This window comes from Salvelinus sp. IW2-2015, unplaced genomic scaffold (genome assembly GCF_002910315.2).
Source record: "Salvelinus sp. IW2-2015 unplaced genomic scaffold, ASM291031v2 Un_scaffold1817, whole genome shotgun sequence".
Lineage (NCBI taxonomy): Eukaryota > Metazoa > Chordata > Actinopteri > Salmoniformes > Salmonidae > Salvelinus > Salvelinus sp. IW2-2015.
In genome coordinates this window covers 102,130-110,708 of record NW_019943190.1, presented here as the reverse complement: position 1 = coordinate 110,708, position 8,579 = coordinate 102,130, and the positions used below count along the sequence as shown (strand labels likewise).

General features: G+C 50.7%; 1 pseudogene; it reads left to right on the top strand.

The window, feature by feature from the left end:
• Nucleotides 1–8,099, top strand: part of LOC112072077 (cadherin-related family member 1-like) — a 21,633-nt pseudogene extending 13,534 nt beyond the window's left edge.
• The last annotated feature ends 480 nt before the right edge of the window (nt 8,100–8,579 follow it).

Below are 8,579 nucleotides of genomic sequence, written 5' to 3'. Positions count from 1 at the left end.
GGGAATGTAGGCTTACATTGAACACCACACTGTCACGCGGGACTAGGTTGGCGAAAGAACCAGACGCAGAGAGAGAGAGCCGCTTGGGAAAAATATACCTTATTTATTCTCCACAAGAACTGAATAAGCCCGAACATCCAGGGCGTAGAGAAACCTTGCCAAACACCCAAAATACACACACGTAACAAAAAACAATCCCGCACAAAACAAGGGCGGGTCTTACTCCTAATTATAGGGAAGCTCATTACGAAACAAAAACAGTGCAACTAATAAGACAAAACAAACAGACAAACGAAAAAGGGATCGGTGGCGGCTAGTAGGACGGTGACGACGACCGCCGAGCACCGCCCGAACAGGCAGGGGAGCAACTCGGGGGAAGTCGTGACATTACCCCCCTCCTGACGCGCGGCCCCGCAGCGCGCCGCCACCGGCCTCGAGGACGACCCGGAGGGCGAGGTGCCGGGCGATCCGGGTGGAGGCGGTGGAAGTCTCTCAGAAAGTAGGATCTAAAATGTCCCCCACCGGAACCCAGCATCTCTCCTCCGGACCGTACCCTCCCAGTCCACGAGGTACTGTAGGCCCCTCACCCGGCGTCTCGAGTCCAGAATGGCACGTACTGTGTACGCCGGGGACCCCTCGATCTCCAGAGGGGGTGGAGGACCTCAGGCACCTCACCTTCTTGCAGGGGACCAGCCACCACCGGCCTGAGGAGAGACACATGAAACGAGGGGTTAATACGGTAATACCTAGGGAGTTGTAACCTATAACACACCTCGTTTATTCTCCTCAGGACTTTAAACGGCCCCACACACTGCGCGCCCCAGCTTCCGACAGGGCAGGCGGAGAGGCAGGTTTCGGGTCGAGAGCCAGACCCTGTCCCCCGGTGTGAACACGGGGCCTCACTGCGGTGCTGGTCAGCGCTCCTCTTCTGCCGTTGTCCTGCTAACTTTAGCGATTCCTGGACGGCTTTCCAGGTGTCCTTGGAGCGCTGTACCCAGTCCTCTACCGCAGGAGCCTCGGTCTGACTCTGGTGCCATGGGCCAGGACCGGCTGGTACCCTAACACACACTCAAACGGACATGTTCGTTGAGGAATGGCGGAGGGAGTTCTGAGCGAGCTCAGCCCAAGGAACATACCTCGCCCACTCACCAGGCCGGTCCCGGCAATATGACTGCAGAAACCTGCCCACATCCTGGTTTACGTGTTCCACCTGCCCATTACTCTCAGGTGAAAACCCGAGGTCAAGCTGACCGAGACCCCCAGTCTTTCCATAACGCCCTCCAAACTCTGGACGTGAATTGGGGACCCCGATCAGAAACGATATCCTCAGGCACCCCATAGTGCCGGAAGACATGGTAAACAAGGCTTCCGCAGTCTGCGAGGCCGTAGGGAGACCGGGCAACGGGATGAGACGGCAGGACTTGGAAAACCGATCCACAACGACCAAAATCGTAGTACTTCCCTGGGATGGGGAAGATCGGTAAAAAGTCCACCGATAAGTGTGTCCACGGCCGTTGTGGAACGGGGAGGGGCTGTAACTTCCCTCTAGGCAAGTGCCGAGGAGCCTTGCTGAGCACACACCGAGACAGGAGGAGACATAAAATCTCACGTCCTTAGCCAACGTGGGCCACCAGTATCTCCCTCTAAGACTCCGCACTGTCCTCTCGATGCCAGGATGACCCGAGGAGGGGAGATATGAGCCCAACGGATTAGCTTATCCCGGACCCCTCCCGGCAGCTACTGAACCCCCGCTGGACAGTTAGGAGGGGTCTGCTCTAACCGTGAGGCTCTCTCTATCTCAGCGGCCACCTCCCATACCACCGGTGCCACGAGACATGAAGGTGGAATGATGGGAGTTGGCTCAACGGACCGCTCCTCGGTATCATAGAGACGGGACAGCGCGTCGGCCTTGGTGTTCTGGGAGCCTGGTCGGTATGAGATGGTGAACTGAAACCGGGTGAAAAACATGGCCCATCTAGCTTGACGCGGATTTAGTCTCCTCGCTTCCCGGATGTACTCGAGATTACGATGGTCAGTCCAGATGAGAAAAGGGTGTTTCGCCCCCTCAAGCCAATGTCTCCACACCTTCAGAGCCTTGACTACAGCTAACAACTCCCGGTCCCCCACATCATAGTTTCGCTCCGCCGGACCGAGTTCTCGAAAAGAAGGCACAAGGGCGGAGCTTGGGTGGTTCGCCCGAGCGCTGGGACAGCACGGCCCCGACCCCCGCCTCGGACGCATCCACCTCAACTATGAAAGCTAAAGAGGGGTCCGGATGCGCCAACACGGGCGCATTGGTAAACAGCTCCTTCAGACGACTGAAAGCTCTGTCCGCCTCTGCTGACCAACGCAAGCGCACCGGTCCTCCCTTCAGCAGTGAGGTAATGGGAGCAGCCACCTGACCAAAACCCCGGATAAACCTCCGGTAGTAATTGGCAAACCCTAAAAACCGCTGCACCTCTTTCACCGTGGTCGGAGTCGGCCAATTACGCACGGCTGTAACGCGGTCATCCTCCATCACCAACCCGTAGTGGAAAACGATAACCCAGGAAGGAAACGGCCTGTTTGAAGAACTCACATTTCTCCGCCTTGCAATACAGGTCATGCTCCAGCAGTCGCCCAAGTACCTTACGCACCAGAGACACATGCGCCGCGCGGGTGGCAGAGTGATCAAGATGTCATCAATGTACACTACCACTCCCTGCCCGAGCAGGTCTCGGAGAATCTCATCTACGAAGGATTGAAAGACAGCTGGAGCATTTTTCAACCCATATGGCATGACCGGGTACTCATAATGGCCAGATGTAGTACTAAATGCGGTTTTCCACTCATCTCCTCCCCGAATACGCACCAGATTATACGCACTCCTCAGGTCCAATTTTGGAATAAGCGTGCCCCGTGAAATGATTCCACCGCCGTAGCGATAAGAGGTAGTGGGTAACTAAACCCCACTGTGATGGAATTTAGACCTCGATAATCAATGCACGGGCGTAAACCGCCATCCTTCTTCTTCACAAAAAAGAAGCTCGAGGAGACGGGTGATGCGGAGGGCCGAAGTACCCTGTCCCAGTGATTCAGTAACATATGTCTCCATAGCCGCTGTCTCCTCCTGGGACAAAGGATACACGTGACTCCTAGGAAGTGCAGCGTTCTCCAGGAGGTTTATCGTGCAGTCCCCTCGTCGATGGGGTGTAATTGGGTCGCCTTCCTTTACTGAAGGCGATAGCCAAATCGGCATATTCAGAGGGAATGCGCACGGTGGAAACCTGGTCTGGACTCTCCACCGTAGTCGCACCAACGGCAACTCCTAGACACCTGCCTGAACACTCCTCTGCCACCCCTTAAGAGCCCCCTGTTTCCAGGAAATCACCGGGTTGTGCTGAGCTAGCCAGGGAATTCCCAATACCACTGGAAACGCAGGTGAGTCGATAAGGAACAGACTAATCTGCTCCTTATGACTACCCTGTGTTACCATGTCCAGTGGTACCGTGCCTCCCTGACCATTCCTGACCCTAATTGTCGGCTATCTAAGGAGTGCACGGGGAAAGGTAGGTCTAACGACACAAGGGGAATCCCTAGCCTTAATGCGAGACCCCGATCAATAAAATTCCCAGCTGCGCCTGAATCGACTAGCGCCTTATGCTGTAGAGAGGGAGAAAACCCAGGGAAATAGGTTAACACATACATATGACAACCGGAAGCTCTGGTAAGTCTGTGCTGACTCACCTGGTGATCGAGTAGTGTTCCGCCTGCCTTCCCGACTCCCAGAAGAGTTCCTCCAGCACCGGTCGGCCGTGTGCCCTCGCGACCACAACTGGTGCAGGAGGACACTCCTCCTCCGGTTCCCCTTGACGCTGCCCCCCCTAACTCCATAGGGATAGGAGCAGGAGGGCTAGGAGGTGGAAACGACAGGACCTGTTCCGAACGTCCGCGGGCAGCCAGCAGGTTGTCGAGACGGATGGCCATGTCAATAAGTTCGTCCAGCGTGAGTGTGGTGTCCCGACACGCTAGCTCCCTGCGGACGTCCTCCCTAAGGCTACATCGGAAATGGTCTATTAAGGCCCTGTCGTTCCACCCTGCTCTGCAGCCAAGGTCCTGAACTCCAGGGCAAAGTCCTGTACGCTCCTCGTCTCCTGACGCAGGTGGAACAGCCGTTCACCTCAGGTGGTAATGATCCCTCGCCGAGTCTGGGCCATTCCACACTGCGTTGGCCCATTCAAGAGCTCGTCCAGTCAAACAGGAGACGAGGGCGCTCACGCTCTCCTCTCCGGAGGGAGTAGGACGCACGGTCGCCAGGTAAAGCTCCAGCTGGAGAAGAAACCCCTGACACCGGCTGCCGTTCCATCATACTCCCGTGGAGCGCCAGCCGAAGAGCCCCGGAGCCGGATGCTGAAACAGGAACAGGAGGTGTTGGAGGAGGGGGTGCTGAAGATGCGGTGGGAATGCCACTCCTCTCCCATCGATCCATCCTCTCCATCATTTGGTCCATAGCCGACCCAATTCTGTGGAGAACACTGGTGTGATGGAGACCCTTTCCTCCATCGATGGGAGAGGAGACGAGGCTGCTCCTGCTGGTTCCATTTTGCGTGGTGCGGGATTCTGTCACGCGGGACTAGGTTGGCGAAAGAACCAGACGCAGAGAGAGAGAGCGCTTGGGAAAAAATATACCTTATATTTATTCTCCACAAGAACTGAATAAGCCCGAACATCCAGGGCGTAGAGAAACACTGCCAAACACCCAAAATACACACACGTAACAAAAAACAATCCCGCCCAAAACAAGGGCGGGTCTTACTCCTAATTATAGGAAGCTCATTACGAAACAAAAACAGGTGCAACTAATAAGACAAAACAAACAGACAAACGAAAAAGGGATCGGTGGCGGCTAGTAGGACGGTGACGACGACCGCCGAGCACCGCCCGAACAGGCAGGGGAGTCAACTTCGGCGGAAGTCGTGACACACACATTGGCTGCTATTGTAGGCTGAATATAGAACAGCTATGTCCAGGTCAAATGTTATGGGATGCATTTTCTCCGTTGTTTTTGATGGTAGGACACTCTGGTAGGCCTACATTATGATCAAATAGCCACAACAGCCTACTTGACCACTGTAAAACTTTAACTTAAAGTGGTTACAGCCTCAGTGTTTACAGTAAAACTTTAACTTAAAGTGGTTACAGCCTCAGTGTTACAGTAAAACTGTAACTTAGTGGTTACAGCCTCAGTGTTTACAGTAAAACTGTAACTTAAAGTGGTTAACACTCAGTGGTTACAGTAAAACTGTAACTTAAAGTGGTTACAGCCTCAGTGTTTAGCCTCAGTGTTTACAGTAAAACTGTAAATTAAAGTGGTTACAGCCTCAGTGTTACAGTAAAACTAACTTTAAGTGGTTACAGCCTCAGTGTTTACAGTAAAACTGTAACTTAAAGTGGGTACAGCCTCAGTGTTCACAGTAAACTTAACTTAGTGGTTACAGCCTCAGTGTTTACAGTAAAACTGTAACTTTAAAGTTTGGTTACAGCCTCAGTGTTTACAGTAAAAACTGTAACTTAAAGTGGTTACAGCCTCAGTGTTTTAGCCTCAGTGTTACAGTAAAACTGTAAATTAAAGTGGTTACAGCCTCAGTGTTTACAGTAAAACTAACTTAAAGTGTTACAGCCTCAGTGTTTTAGCCTCAGTGGTTACAGTAAAACTGTAAATTAAAGTGGTTACAGCCTCAGTGTTTACAGTAAAACTGTAACTTAAAGTGGTTACAGCCTCCAGTGTTTTTAGCCTCAGTGTTTACAGTAAAACTGTAAATTAAAGTGGTTACAGCCTCAGTGTTTACAGGTAAAACTGTAACTTAAAGTGGTTACAGCCTCAGTGTTTTAGCCTCAGTGTTTACAGTAAAACTGTAAATTAAAGTGGTTACAGCCTCAGTGTTTTAGCCTCAGTGTTTACAGTAAAACTGTAAATTAAGGTGGTTACAGCCTCAGTGTTTACAGTAAATGCGCGCTGGAAGTTGCACAGAAGTTTCACAACGTTCAAGTTTGTGCTCAGCAGACCTGAAATTAGCTCTGTGTCAGTTTCTTTTTTGCTGACTACGGCTGTGGTGAGCATCGGCATCACTGGGTTGTAAGAGTTTAAACCTAAGTTACCTAACCCTTACCTTAACTAACCCAAACCCTTAACTAACCCAAATCCATAGCCTTCTAACCTTAACTAACCCAAACCCTTACAATAGCCTTCTAACCTTAACCCTTAACTAACCCAAACCCATAGCCTTCTAACCTTAACTAACCCAAACCCTTACAATAGCCATCTAACCTAAACCCTTACCATCATTAAATAACAAAGTCTTACATAGCCATGCATATTTTAAACAGTTACTATACTGAAGTAACAAACATGAAGTCACTTATTTTCAGACCAGTGTCTATTTGAGCCCCTTTTGTCAGAAGAACAGAGTAATCTCTCATATCAACCCAGAGACCCAGTAGCTGTCAATGGCATTGCTTTGTGAACCTGTCACAGGAACTTAATCCTCATCAGAAACATGCTAGTGAACAGATGGATCAGACAGTTCCCGATGAGCCCACCACGTAGGGAATAGATTGTGATTTGGGTCACATCCTAAGCCTCTATGATCAAAGTCACAGCAGGCTGGGATGAATGGATCAGCATCAAAGCATATCTCGTAATATCATATATGCCAGTTAACAGATGTTTTTATCCAAAGTGACTTACATACTTGATTAGCGCATGTATGAGCTTCCTGTGGGAATTGAACCCTCAACTTTGGTGTTGCTGGACCATGCTTTTACCAACTGAGCCACAAGGACCACCTGCAGTCATCATGTTGCTCTGTTATAGAGATGTAGCTCTGTCTAGGGCTCCTCTGTCAGTACTGTTATAGAGATGTAGTCTGTCTGGGGCTCCTCTGTCAGTACTGTTATAGAGATGTAGTCTGTCTGGGGCTCCCTGTCAGTACTGTTATAGAGATGTAGTCTGTCTAGGGCTCCTCTGTCAGTATGTTATGAGATGTAGTCTGTCTGGGGTCCTCTGTCAGTACTGTTTATAGAGATGTAGTCTGTCTGGGGCTCCTCTGTCGGTGCTTGGATCATCCGTTGATCATCCATGTCTGACCTCTGACCTCACTGCTTGCCTACATGCTTTGGACCAAAATGGTGAAAGTTTAAAGTGTTTGATAATCTAGTCCCGTGATTAAAAGTATTTCTCTTTGTGCTCTTTTACAGACTCAAGTCAATGGGCCTATGGCAACCTTTTTATTGCAAAGTAGGGACAACCCAATGAAGGCCCTTGGCATGGTCGCTGGTGTCATCAGCATATTGGTAGGGGTCACTGTCTTGATCTCCACGGCTACGTTCTTGCGCAACACCAAGTCCAACAGGATAATGCCGGCACGCCGCATTGTCATCAGACGGAGACCGCCAACGGACCGCAAGCCGTGGACTTTTAACGTACCGTTCCGTGGTAGCGGAAATMACTCGTCGAACAAGTTCATTGTAGGCGACCAGGAAGCAGGGAGTGTCAACATCAACCTCAACAACAAAAGCGGCCCCCGGTGGTCCAGGTCAAAACCCAAGCCAACGCCCCCTAGAGCTCCCTGCCTGCCCCCTCCATCCTGCCCTCCTCCGTCCTCCAACCCCAGGCCCAGTGAGAGGCCCCGGCCCTGGGCAGCAGTGCCCACCGTCTCTGGGGGCCTGACCTCCACTGGTTCCAGGAGATCCAGCCAGAGCAGGGAGATCAACATCGGCTCTGACACTTCTAGGATCCCCGTCAGCTCAGCCCTGGTCTCTGAACTCAAAATGAGACTAGAGCAGAAAATCATTGAGAGCAACTCAAGCTATTATTGAACCCGATAGTTGTAGTGTGTGCTTGCACTCTAACCAATCTCTCAGTAATTGTCTCGACTTCTGAAGGTTACTCAGTCCTAGTATTGTAAAACTGCAAATGTAAAGGAAGGTTAACCGCTAGGCTCTTAACCGCTAGGCTCTTAACCGCTAGGCTCTTAACCGCTAGGCTCTTAACCGCTAGACTCTTAACCGCTAGGCTCTTAACCGCTAGACTCTTAACCGCTAGGCTCTTAACCGCTAGGTTTGAACTGCATAGACGTCGTTAACCGCTAAGAACTCGTGTACCGCTTAGGGACTGCTCTGAGACGCTAGGCCTCTGTAACCGCTAGACTCTTAACCGCTAGACTCTTAACCGCTAGACTCTTAACCGCTAGACTCTTAACCGCTAGACTCTTAAACGCTAGACTCTTAACCGCTAGGCTCTTAACCGCTAGACTCTTAACCGCTAGGCTCTTAACTGCTAGGCTCTTAACTGCTAGGCTCTTAACCGCTAGACTCTTAACTGCTAGGCTCTTAACATCAGGTTCATTTCCTTTAAAAATGTTATTGACAACACAATTTCAAAGCAAGTCCTTTGTCAGAGCAATGTTGCAACACATTTTATTGAACCTATTTTTAATCCAACCACTTCTACATGTGTTCTTTAAAGATGTTAACATCACTTTGGATACTGGGGCCCTGGTCCAGAATAGTGCAGTATTTAGGGAATAGGATGCATCTTG